Consider the following 13,373-nt stretch of genomic DNA (forward strand, 5'->3'; position numbering starts at 1 on the left):
CAGCTTGAGAATTGTTTCCAATCGATTCGGACATTTTATTTCTGAAGATCAAACATCTATTTGATATTGGAATCGACGTTTTAACCTAGTTTCTTAACGTATATACGTTTTTTCGTTCATAATGGCGTACCATCGAAATACGAAATAATGAAATCTCATTCAAATTCAATTAGTTTAAATTCTGTCGACGCAGAATAAAGTTTACAACAAGAATATATCTTCCTGACTGTGTGTAAATAGAAGTTTTAACATGAAAATTGTCGAAAAATGAGATCGACAAATGCGAATTATGTTAAATGCTGAGATAAAATCGTGAACACATTGAAATTACTCGTACCACAGCTTCAGAAATGTTTCCAATCAATTTGGACATTGTATTTCTGAAGATCAAACATTTATTTTATCTTGGAATCGACGTTATAACCTTGTTTCATATTTTATATACGATTATTAGCTCATAAAGAAGTATCATCGAAATACGAAATTTGAAATCTCAATCAATATCAATGCTTTTATATTCTATCGACGCAGAATATACAAAGGAACAAGAACATAAGTTTGTCACTATGTGTAAATACGAGTTTCAACATGAATATTGTAGAAAAATGAGATCGACACATGCGAATTTCGTTAATTGCAGAGCTTCAATCGTGAAAACATTGAACTTACTCGTACCACAGCTTGAGAAATGTTTCCAATCGATTCGAACATTGTATTTCTGAAGATCATACATCCATTTTATCTTGGAATCGATGTTATAACCTTGTTTCATATGTTATATATGATTATTAGCTCATAAAGAAGTATCATCGAAATACGAAATTTGAAATCTTAATCAATATGAATGCTATTATATTCTATCGACGCAGAATATACAATGGAACAAGATCATAAGTTTGTCACTATGTGTAAATACGAGATTCAACATGAATATTGTAGAAAAATGAGATCGACACATGCGAATTTCGTTAATTGCTGAGATTTAATCGTGAAAGCATTGAACTAACTCGTACCACAGCTTGAGAATTGTTTCCAATCGATTCGGACATTGTATTTCTGAAGATCAAACATCTATTTAATATTGGAATCGACGTTTTAACCTTGTTTCTTATCGTATATACGTTTTTTCGTTCATAATGGCGTACCATCGAAATACGAAATAATGAAATCTCATTAAAATTCAATTAGTTTATATTCTGTCGACGCAGAATAAAGATTACAACAAGAATATATCTTCCTGACTGTGTGTAAATAGAAGTTTTAACATGAAAATTGTCGAAAAATGAGATCGACAAATGCGAATTTTGTTAAATGCTGAGATAAAATCGTGAACACATTGAAATTACTCGTACCACAGTTTCAGAAATGTTTCCAATCAATTCGGACATTGTATTTCTGAAGATCAAACATTTATTTTATCTTGGAATCGACGTTATAACCTTGTTTCATATTTTATATACGATTATTAGCTCATAAAGAAGTATCATCGAAATACGAAATTTGAAATCTCAATCAATATCAATGCTTTTACATTCTATCGACGCAGAATATACAAAGGAACAAGAACATAAGTTTGTCACTATGTGTAAATACGAGTTTCAACATGAATATTGTAGAAAAATGAGATCGACACATGCGAATTTCGTTAATTGCAGAGCTTCAATCGTGAAAACATTGAACTTACTCGTACCACAGCTTGAGAAATGTTTCCAATCGATTCGGACATTGTATTTCTGAAGATCATACATCCATTTTATCTTGGAATCGATGTTATAACCTTGTTTCATATGTTATATATGATTATTAGCTCATAAAGAAGTATCATCGAAATACGAAATTTGAAATCTCAATCAATATCAATGCTATTATATTCTATCGACGCAGAATATACAATGGAACAAGATCATAAGTTTGTCACTATGTGTAAATACGAGATTCAACATGAATATTGTAGAAAAATGAGATCGACACATGCGAATATCGTTAATTGCTGAGATTTAATCGTGAAAGCATTGAACTAACTCGTACCACAGCTTGAGAATTGTTTCCAATCGATTCGGACATTGTATTTCTGAAGATCAAACATCTATTTAATATTGGAATCGACGTTTTAACCTTGTTTCTTATCGTATATACGTTTTTTCGTTCATAATGGCGTACCATCGAAATACGAAATAATGAAATCTCATTCAAATTCAATTAGTTTATATTCTGTCGACGCAGAATAAAGATTACAACAAGAATATATCTTCCTGACTGTGTGTAAATAGAAGTTTTAACATGAAAATTGTCGAAAAATGAGATCGACAAATGCGAATTTTGTTAAATGCTGAGATAAAATCGTGAACACATTGAAATTACTCGTACCACAGCTTCAGAAATGTTTCCAATCAATTTGGACATTGTATTTCTGAAGATCAAACATTTATTTTATCTTGGAATCGACGTTATAACCTTGTTTCATATTTTATATACGATTATTAGCTCATAAAGAAGTATCATCGAAATACGAAATTTGAAATCTCAATCAATATCAATGCTTTTATATTCTATCGACGCAGAATATACAAAGGAACAAGAACATAAGTTTGTCACTATGTGTAAATACGAGTTTCAACATGAATATTGTAGAAAAATGAGATCGACACATGCGAATTTCGTTAATTGCAGAGCTTCAATCGTGAAAACATTGAACTTACTCGTACCACAGCTTGAGAAATGTTTCCAATCGATTCGAACATTGTATTTCTGAAGATCATACATCCATTTTATCTTGGAATCGATGTTATAACCTTGTTTCATATGTTATATATGATTATTAGCTCATAAAGAAGTATCATCGAAATACGAAATTTGAAATCTTAATCAATATGAATGCTATTATATTCTATCGACGCAGAATATACAATGGAACAAGATCATAAGTTTGTCACTATGTGTAAATACGAGATTCAACATGAATATTGTAGAAAAACGAGATCGACACATGCGAATTTCGTTAATTGCTGAGATTTAATCGTGAAAGCATTGAACTAACTCGTACCACAGCTTGAGAATTGTTTCCAATCGATTCGGACATTGTATTTCTGAAGATCAAACATCTATTTAATATTGGAATCGACGTTTTAACCTTGTTTCTTATCGTATATACGTTTTTTCGTTCATAATGGCGTACCATCGAAATACGAAATAATGAAATCTCATTCAAATTCAATTAGTTTATATTCTGTCGACGCAGAATAAAGATTACAACAAGAATATATCTTCCTGACTGTGTGTAAATAGAAGTTTTAACATGAAAATTGTCGAAAAATGAGATCGACAAATGCGAATTTTGTTAAATGCTGAGATAAAATCGTGAACACATTGAAATTACTCGTACCACAGTTTCAGAAATGTTTCCAATCAATTCGGACATTGTATTTCTGAAGATCAAACATTTATTTTATCTTGGAATCGACGTTATAACCTTGTTTCATATTTTATATACGATTATTAGCTCATAAAGAAGTATCATCGAAATACGAAATTTGAAATCTCAATCAATATCAATGCTTTTACATTCTATCGACGCAGAATATACAAAGGAACAAGAACATAAGTTTGTCACTATGTGTAAATACGAGTTTCAACATGAATATTGTAGAAAAATGAGATCGACACATGCGAATTTCGTTAATTGCAGAGCTTCAATCGTGAAAACATTGAACTTACTCGTACCACAGCTTGAGAAATGTTTCCAATCGATTCGGACATTGTATTTCTGAAGATCATACATCCATTTTATCTTGGAATCGATGTTATAACCTTGTTTCATATGTTATATATGATTATTAGCTCTTAAAGAAGTATCATCGAAATACGAAATTTGAAATCTCAATCAATATCAATGCTATTATATTCTATCGACGCAGAATATACAATGGAACAAGATCATAAGTTTGTCACTATGTGTAAATACGAGATTCAACATGAATATTGTAGAAAAATGAGATCGACACATGCGAATATCGTTAATTGCTGAGATTTAATCGTGAAAGCATTGAACTAACTCGTACCACAGCTTGAGAATTGTTTCCAATCGATTCGGACATTGTATTTCTGAAGATCAAACATCTATTTAATATTGGAATCGACGTTTTAACCTTGTTTCTTATCGTATATACGTTTTTTCGTTCATAATGGCGTACCATCGAAATACGAAATAATGAAATCTCATTCAAATTCAATTAGTTTATATTCTGTCGACGCAGAATAAAGATTACAACAAGAATATATCTTCCTGACTGTGTGTAAATAGAAGTTTTAACATGAAAATTGTCGAAAAATGAGATCGACAAATGCGAATTTTGTTAAATGCTGAGATAAAATCGTGAACACATTGAAATTACTCGTACCACAGCTTCAGAAATGTTTCCAATCAATTTGGATATTGTATTTCTGAAGATCAAACATTTATTTTATCTTGGAATCGACGTTATAACCTTGTTTCATATTTTATATACGATTATTAGCTCATAAAGAAGTATCATCGAAATACGAAATTTGAAATCTCAATCAATATCAATGCTTTTATATTCTATCGACGCAGAATATACAAAGGAACAAGAACATAAGTTTGTCACTATGTGTAAATACGAGTTTCAACATGAATATTGTAGAAAAATGAGATCGACACATGCGAATTTCGTTAATTGCAGAGCTTCAATCGTGAAAACATTGAACTTACTCGTACCACAGCTTGAGAAATGTTTCCAATCGATTCGAACATTGTATTTCTGAAGATCATACATCCATTTTATCTTGGAATCGATGTTATAACCTTGTTTCATATGTTATATATGATTATTAGCTCATAAAGAAGTATCATCGAAATACGAAATTTGAAATCTCAATCAATATGAATGCTATTATATTCTATCGACGCAGAATATACAATGGAACAAGATCATAAGTTTGTCACTATGTGTAAATACGAGATTCAACATGAATATTGTAGAAAAATGAGATCGACACATGCGAATTTCGTTAATTGCTGAGATTTAATCGTGAAAGCATTGAACTAACTCGTACCACAGCTTGAGAATTGTTTCCAATCGATTCGGACATTGTATTTCTGAAGATCAAACATCTATTTAATATTGGAATCGACGTTTTAACCTTGTTTCTTATCGTATATACGTTTTTTCGTTCATAATGGCGTACCATCGAAATACGAAATAATGAAATCTCATTCAAATTCAATTAGTTTATATTCTGTCGACGCAGAATAAAGATTACAACAAGAATATATCTTCCTGACTGTGTGTAAATAGAAGTTTTAACATGAAAATTGTCGAAAAATGAGATCGACAAATGCGAATTTTGTTAAATGCTGAGATAAAATCGTGAACACATTGAAATTACTCGTACCACAGTTTCAGAAATGTTTCCAATCAATTCGGACATTGTATTTCTGAAGATCAAACATTTATTTTATCTTGGAATCGACGTTATAACCTTGTTTCATATGTTATATATGATTATTAGCTCTTAAAGAAGTATCATCGAAATACGAAATTTGAAATCTCAATCAATATCAATGCTTTTATATTCTATCGACGCAGAATATACAAAGGAACAAGAACATAAGTTTGTCACTATGTGTAAATACGAGTTTCAACATGAATATTGTAGAAAAATGAGATCGACACATGCGAATTTCGTTAATTGCAGAGCTTCAATCGTGAAAACATTGAACTTACTCGTACCACAGCTTGAGAAATGTTTCCAATCGATTCGAACATTGTATTTCTGAAGATCATACATCCATTTTATCTTGGAATCGACGTTATAACCTTGTTTCATATGTTATATATGATTATTAGCTCATAAAGAAGTATCATCGAAATACGAAATTTGAAATCTCAATCAATATGAATGCTATTATATTCTATCGACGCAGAATATACAATGGAACAAGATCATAAGTTTGTCACTATGTGTAAATACGAGTTTCAATATGAATATTGTAGAAAAATGAGATCGACACATGCGAATTTCGTTAATTGCTGAGATTTAATCGTGAAAGCATTGAACTAACTCGTACCACAGCTTGAGAATTGTTTCCAATCGATTCGGACATTTTATTTCTGAAGATCAAACATCTATTTGATATTGGAATCGACGTTTTAACCTAGTTTCTTATCGTATATACGTTTTTTCGTTCATAATGGCGTACCATCGAAATACGAAATAATGAAATCTCATTCAAATTCAATTAGTTTAAATTCTGTCGACGCAGAATAAAGTTTACAACAAGAATATATCTTCCTGACTGTGTGTAAATAGAAGTTTTAACATGAAAATTGTCGAAAAATGAGATCGACAAATGCGAATTATGTTAAATGCTGAGATAAAATCGTGAACACATTGAAATTACTCGTACCACAGCTTCAGAAATGTTTCCAATCAATTTGGACATTGTATTTCTGAAGATCAAACATTTATTTTATCTTGGAATCGACGTTATAACCTTGTTTCATATTTTATATACGATTATTAGCTCATAAAGAAGTATCATCGAAATACGAAATTTGAAATCTCAATCAATATCAATGCTTTTATATTCTATCGACGCAGAATATACAAAGGAACAAGAACATAAGTTTGTCACTATGTGTAAATACGAGTTTCAACATGAATATTGTAGAAAAATGAGATCGACACATGCGAATTTCGTTAATTGCAGAGCTTCAATCGTGAAAACATTGAACTTACTCGTACCACAGCTTGAGAAATGTTTCCAATCGATTCGAACATTGTATTTCTGAAGATCATACATCCATTTTATCTTGGAATCGATGTTATAACCTTGTTTCATATGTTATATATGATTATTAGCTCATAAAGAAGTATCATCGAAATACGAAATTTGAAATCTCAATCAATATGAATGCTATTATATTCTATCGACGCAGAATATACAAAGGAACAAGATCATAAGTTTGTCACTATGTGTAAATACGAGATTCAACATGAATATTGTAGAAAAATGAGATCGACACATGCGAATTTCGTTAATTGCTGAGATTTAATCGTGAAAGCATTGAACTAACTCGTACCACAGCTTGAGAATTGTTTCCAATCGATTCGGACATTGTATTTCTGAAGATCAAACATCTATTTAATATTGGAATCGACGTTTTAACCTTGTTTCTTATCGTATATACGTTTTTTCGTTCATAATGGCGTACCATCGAAATACGAAATAATGAAATCTCATTCAAATTCAATTAGTTTATATTCTGTCGACGCAGAATAAAGATTACAACAAGAATATATCTTCCTGACTGTGTGTAAATAGAAGTTTTAACATGAAAATTGTCGAAAAATGAGATCGACAAATGCGAATTTTGTTAAATGCTGAGATAAAATCGTGAACACATTGAAATTACTCGTACCACAGTTTCAGAAATGTTTCCAATCAATTCGGACATTGTATTTCTGAAGATCAAACATTTATTTTATCTTGGAATCGACGTTATAACCTTGTTTCATATTTTATATACGATTATTAGCTCATAAAGAAGTATCATCGAAATACGAAATTTGAAATCTCAATCAATATCAATGCTTTTACATTCTATCGACGCAGAATATACAAAGGAACAAGAACATAAGTTTGTCACTATGTGTAAATACGAGTTTCAACATGAATATTGTAGAAAAATGAGATCGACACATGCGAATTTCGTTAATTGCAGAGCTTCAATCGTGAAAACATTGAACTTACTCGTACCACAGCTTGAGAAATGTTTCCAATCGATTCGGACATTGTATTTCTTAAGATCATACATCCATTTTATCTTGGAATCGATGTTATAACCTTGTTTCATATGTTATATATGATTATTAGCTCATAAAGAAGTATCATCGAAATACGAAATTTGAAATCTCAATCAATATCAATGCTATTATATTCTATCGACGCAGAATATACAATGGAACAAGATCATAAGTTTGTCACTATGTGTAAATACGAGATTCAACATGAATATTGTAGAAAAATGAGATCGACACATGCGAATATCGTTAATTGCTGAGATTTAATCGTGAAAGCATTGAACTAACTCGTACCACAGCTTGAGAATTGTTTCCAATCGATTCGGACATTGTATTTCTGAAGATCAAACATCTATTTAATATTGGAATCGACGTTTTAACCTTGTTTCTTATCGTATATACGTTTTTTCGTTCATAATGGCGTACCATCGAAATACGAAATAATGAAATCTCATTCAAATTCAATTAGTTTATATTCTGTCGACGCAGAATAAAGATTACAACAAGAATATATCTTCCTGACTGTGTGTAAATAGAAGTTTTAACATGAAAATTGTCGAAAAATGAGATCGACACATGCGAATTTCGTTAAATGCTGAGATAAAATCGTGAACACATTGAAATTACTCGTACCACAGCTTCAGAAATGTTTCCAATCAATTTGGACATTGTATTTCTGAAGATCAAACATTTATTTTATCTTGGAATCGACGTTATAACCTTGTTTCATATTTTATATACGATTATTAGCTCATAAAGAAGTATCATCGAAATACGAAATTTGAAATCTCAATCAATATCAATGCTTTTATATTCTATCGACGCAGAATATACAAAGGAACAAGAACATAAGTTTGTCACTATGTGTAAATACGAGTTTCAACATGAATATTGTAGAAAAATGAGATCGACACATGCGAATTTCGTTAATTGCAGAGCTTCAATCGTGAAAACATTGAACTTACTCGTACCACAGCTTGAGAAATGTTTCCAATCGATTCGAACATTGTATTTCTGAAGATCATACATCCATTTTATCTTGGAATCGATGTTATAACCTTGTTTCATATGTTATATATGATTATTAGCTCATAAAGAAGTATCATCGAAATACGAAATTTGAAATCTTAATCAATATGAATGCTATTATATTCTATCGACGCAGAATATACAATGGAACAAGATCATAAGTTTGTCACTATGTGTAAATACGAGATTCAACATGAATATTGTAGAAAAATGAGATCGACACATGCGAATTTCGTTAATTGCTGAGATTTAATCGTGAAAGCATTGAACTAACTCGTACCACAGCTTGAGAATTGTTTCCAATCGATTCGGACATTGTATTTCTGAAGATCAAACATCTATTTAATATTGGAATCGACGTTTTAACCTTGTTTCTTATCGTATATACGTTTTTTCGTTCATAATGGCGTACCATCGAAATACGAAATAATGAAATCTCATTCAAATTCAATTAGTTTATATTCTGTCGACGCAGAATAAAGATTACAACAAGAATATATCTTCCTGACTGTGTGTAAATAGAAGTTTTAACATGAAAATTGTCGAAAAATGAGATCGACAAATGCGAATTTTGTTAAATGCTGAGATAAAATCGTGAACACATTGAAATTACTCGTACCACAGCTTCAGAAATGTTTCCAATCAATTCGGACATTGTATTTCTGAAGATCAAACATTTATTTTATCTTGGAATCGACGTTATAACCTTGTTTCATATTTTATATACGATTATTAGCTCATAAAGAAGTATCATCGAAATACGAAATTTGAAATCTCAATCAATATCAATGCTTTTACATTCTATCGACGCAGAATATACAAAGGAACAAGAACATAAGTTTGTCACTATGTGTAAATACGAGTTTCAACATGAATATTGTAGAAAAATGAGATCGACACATGCGAATTTCGTTAATTGCAGAGCTTCAATCGTGAAAACATTGAACTTACTCGTACCACAGCTTGAGAAATGTTTCCAATCGATTCGGACATTGTATTTCTGAAGATCATACATCCATTTTATCTTGGAATCGATGTTATAACCTTGTTTCATATGTTATATATGATTATTAGCTCATAAAGAAGTATCATCGAAATACGAAATTTGAAATCTCAATCAATATCAATGCTATTATATTCTATCGACGCAGAATATACAATGGAACAAGATCATAAGTTTGTCACTATGTGTAAATACGAGATTCAACATGAATATTGTAGAAAAATGAGATCGACACATGCGAATATCGTTAATTGCTGAGATTTAATCGTGAAAGCATTGAACTAACTCGTACCACAGCTTGAGAATTGTTTCCAATCGATTCGGACATTGTATTTCTGAAGATCAAACATCTATTTAATATTGGAATCGACGTTTTAACCTTGTTTCTTATCGTATATACGTTTTTTCGTTCATAATGGCGTACCATCGAAATACGAAATAATGAAATCTCATTCAAATTCAATTAGTTTATATTCTGTCGACGCAGAATAAAGATTACAACAAGAATATATCTTCCTGACTGTGTGTAAATAGAAGTTTTAACATGAAAATTGTCGAAAAATGAGATCGACAAATGCGAATTTTGTTAAATGCTGAGATAAAATCGTGAACACATTGAAATTACTCGTACCACAGTTTCAGAAATGTTTCCAATCAATTCGGACATTGTATTTCTGAAGATCAAACATTTATTTTATCTTGGAATCGACGTTATAACCTTGTTTCATATGTTATATATGATTATTAGCTCTTAAAGAAGTATCATCGAAATACGAAATTTGAAATCTCAATCAATATCAATGCTTTTATATTCTATCGACGCAGAATATACAAAGGAACAAGAACATAAGTTTGTCACTATGTGTAAATACGAGTTTCAACATGAATATTGTAGAAAAATGAGATCGACACATGCGAATTTCGTTAATTGCAGAGCTTCAATCGTGAAAACATTGAACTTACTCGTACCACAGCTTGAGAAATGTTTCCAATCGATTCGAACATTGTATTTCTGAAGATCATACATCCATTTTATCTTGGAATCGACGTTATAACCTTGTTTCATATGTTATATATGATTATTAGCTCATAAAGAAGTATCATCGAAATACGAAATTTGAAATCTCAATCAATATGAATGCTATTATATTCTATCGACGCAGAATATACAATGGAACAAGATCATAAGTTTGTCACTATGTGTAAATACGAGTTTCAATATGAATATTGTAGAAAAATGAGATCGACACATGCGAATTTCGTTAATTGCTGAGATTTAATCGTGAAAGCATTGAACTAACTCGTACCACAGCTTGAGAATTGTTTCCAATCGATTCGGACATTTTATTTCTGAAGATCAAACATCTATTTGATATTGGAATCGACGTTTTAACCTAGTTTCTTATCGTATATACGTTTTTTCGTTCATAATGGCGTACCATCGAAATACGAAATAATGAAATCTCATTCAAATTCAATTAGTTTAAATTCTGTCGACGCAGAATAAAGATTACAACAAGAATATATCTTCCTGACTGTGTGTAAATAGAAGTTTTAACATGAAAATTGTCGAAAAATGAGATCGACAAATGCGAATTTTGTTAAATGCTGAGATAAAATCGTGAACACATTGAAATTACTCGTACCACAGTTTCAGAAATGTTTCCAATCAATTCGGACATTGTATTTCTGAAGATCAAACATTTATTTTATCTTGGAATCGACGTTATAACCTTGTTTCATATGTTATATATGATTATTAGCTCTTAAAGAAGTATCATCGAAATACGAAATTTCAAATCTCAATCAATATCAATGCTTTTATATTCTATCGACGCAGAATATACAATGGAACAAGAACATAAGTTTGTCACTATGTGTAAATACGAGTTTCAACATGAATATTGTAGAAAAATGAGATCGACACATGCGAATTTCGTTAATTGCAGAGCTTCAATCGTGAAAACATTGAACTTACTCGTACCACAGCTTGAGAAATGTTTCCAATCGATTCGAACATTGTATTTCTGAAGATCATACATCCATTTTATCTTGGAATCGACGTTATAACCTTGTTTCATATGTTATATATGATTATTAGCTCATAAAGAAGTATCATCGAAATACGAAATTTGAAATCTCAATCAATATGAATGCTATTATATTCTATCGACGCAGAATATACAATGGAACAAGATCATAAGTTTGTCACTATGTGTAAATACGAGTTTCAATATGAATATTGTAGAAAAATGAGATCGACACATGCGAATTTCGTTAATTGCTGAGATTTAATCGTGAAAGCATTGAACTAACTCGTACCACAGCTTGAGAATTGTTTCCAATCGATTCGGACATTTTATTTCTGAAGATCAAACATCTATTTGATATTGGAATCGACGTTTTAACCTAGTTTCTTAACGTATATACGTTTTTTCGTTCATAATGGCGTACCATCGAAATACGAAATAATGAAATCTCATTCAAATTCAATTAGTTTAAATTCTGTCGACGCAGAATAAAGTTTACAACAAGAATATATCTTCCTGACTGTGTGTAAATAGAAGTTTTAACATGAAAATTGTCGAAAAATGAGATCGACAAATGCGAATTATGTTAAATGCTGAGATAAAATCGTGAACACATTGAAATTACTCGTACCACAGCTTCAGAAATGTTTCCAATCAATTTGGACATTGTATTTCTGAAGATCAAACATTTATTTTATCTTGGAATCGACGTTATAACCTTGTTTCATATTTTATATACGATTATTAGCTCATAAAGAAGTATCATCGAAATACGAAATTTGAAATCTCAATCAATATCAATGCTTTTATATTCTATCGACGCAGAATATACAAAGGAACAAGAACATAAGTTTGTCACTATGTGTAAATACGAGTTTCAACATGAATATTGTAGAAAAATGAGATCGACACATGCGAATTTCGTTAATTGCAGAGCTTCAATCGTGAAAACATTGAACTTACTCGTACCACAGCTTGAGAAATGTTTCCAATCGATTCGAACATTGTATTTCTGAAGATCATACATCCATTTTATCTTGGAATCGATGTTATAACCTTGTTTCATATGTTATATATGATTATTAGCTCATAAAGAAGTATCATCGAAATACGAAATTTGAAATCTTAATCAATATGAATGCTATTATATTCTATCGACGCAGAATATACAATGGAACAAGATCATAAGTTTGTCACTATGTGTAAATACGAGATTCAACATGAATATTGTAGAAAAATGAGATCGACACATGCGAATTTCGTTAATTGCTGAGATTTAATCGTGAAAGCATTGAACTAACTCGTACCACAGCTTGAGAATTGTTTCCAATCGATTCGGACATTGTATTTCTGAAGATCAAACATCTATTTAATATTGGAATCGACGTTTTAACCTTGTTTCTTATCGTATATACGTTTTTTCGTTCATAATGGCGTACCATCGAAATACGAAATAATGAAATCTCATTCAAATTCAATTAGTTTAT

This window comes from Vespa crabro, chromosome 1 (assembly GCF_910589235.1).
Source record: "Vespa crabro chromosome 1, iyVesCrab1.2, whole genome shotgun sequence".
NCBI lineage: Eukaryota > Metazoa > Arthropoda > Insecta > Hymenoptera > Vespidae > Vespa > Vespa crabro.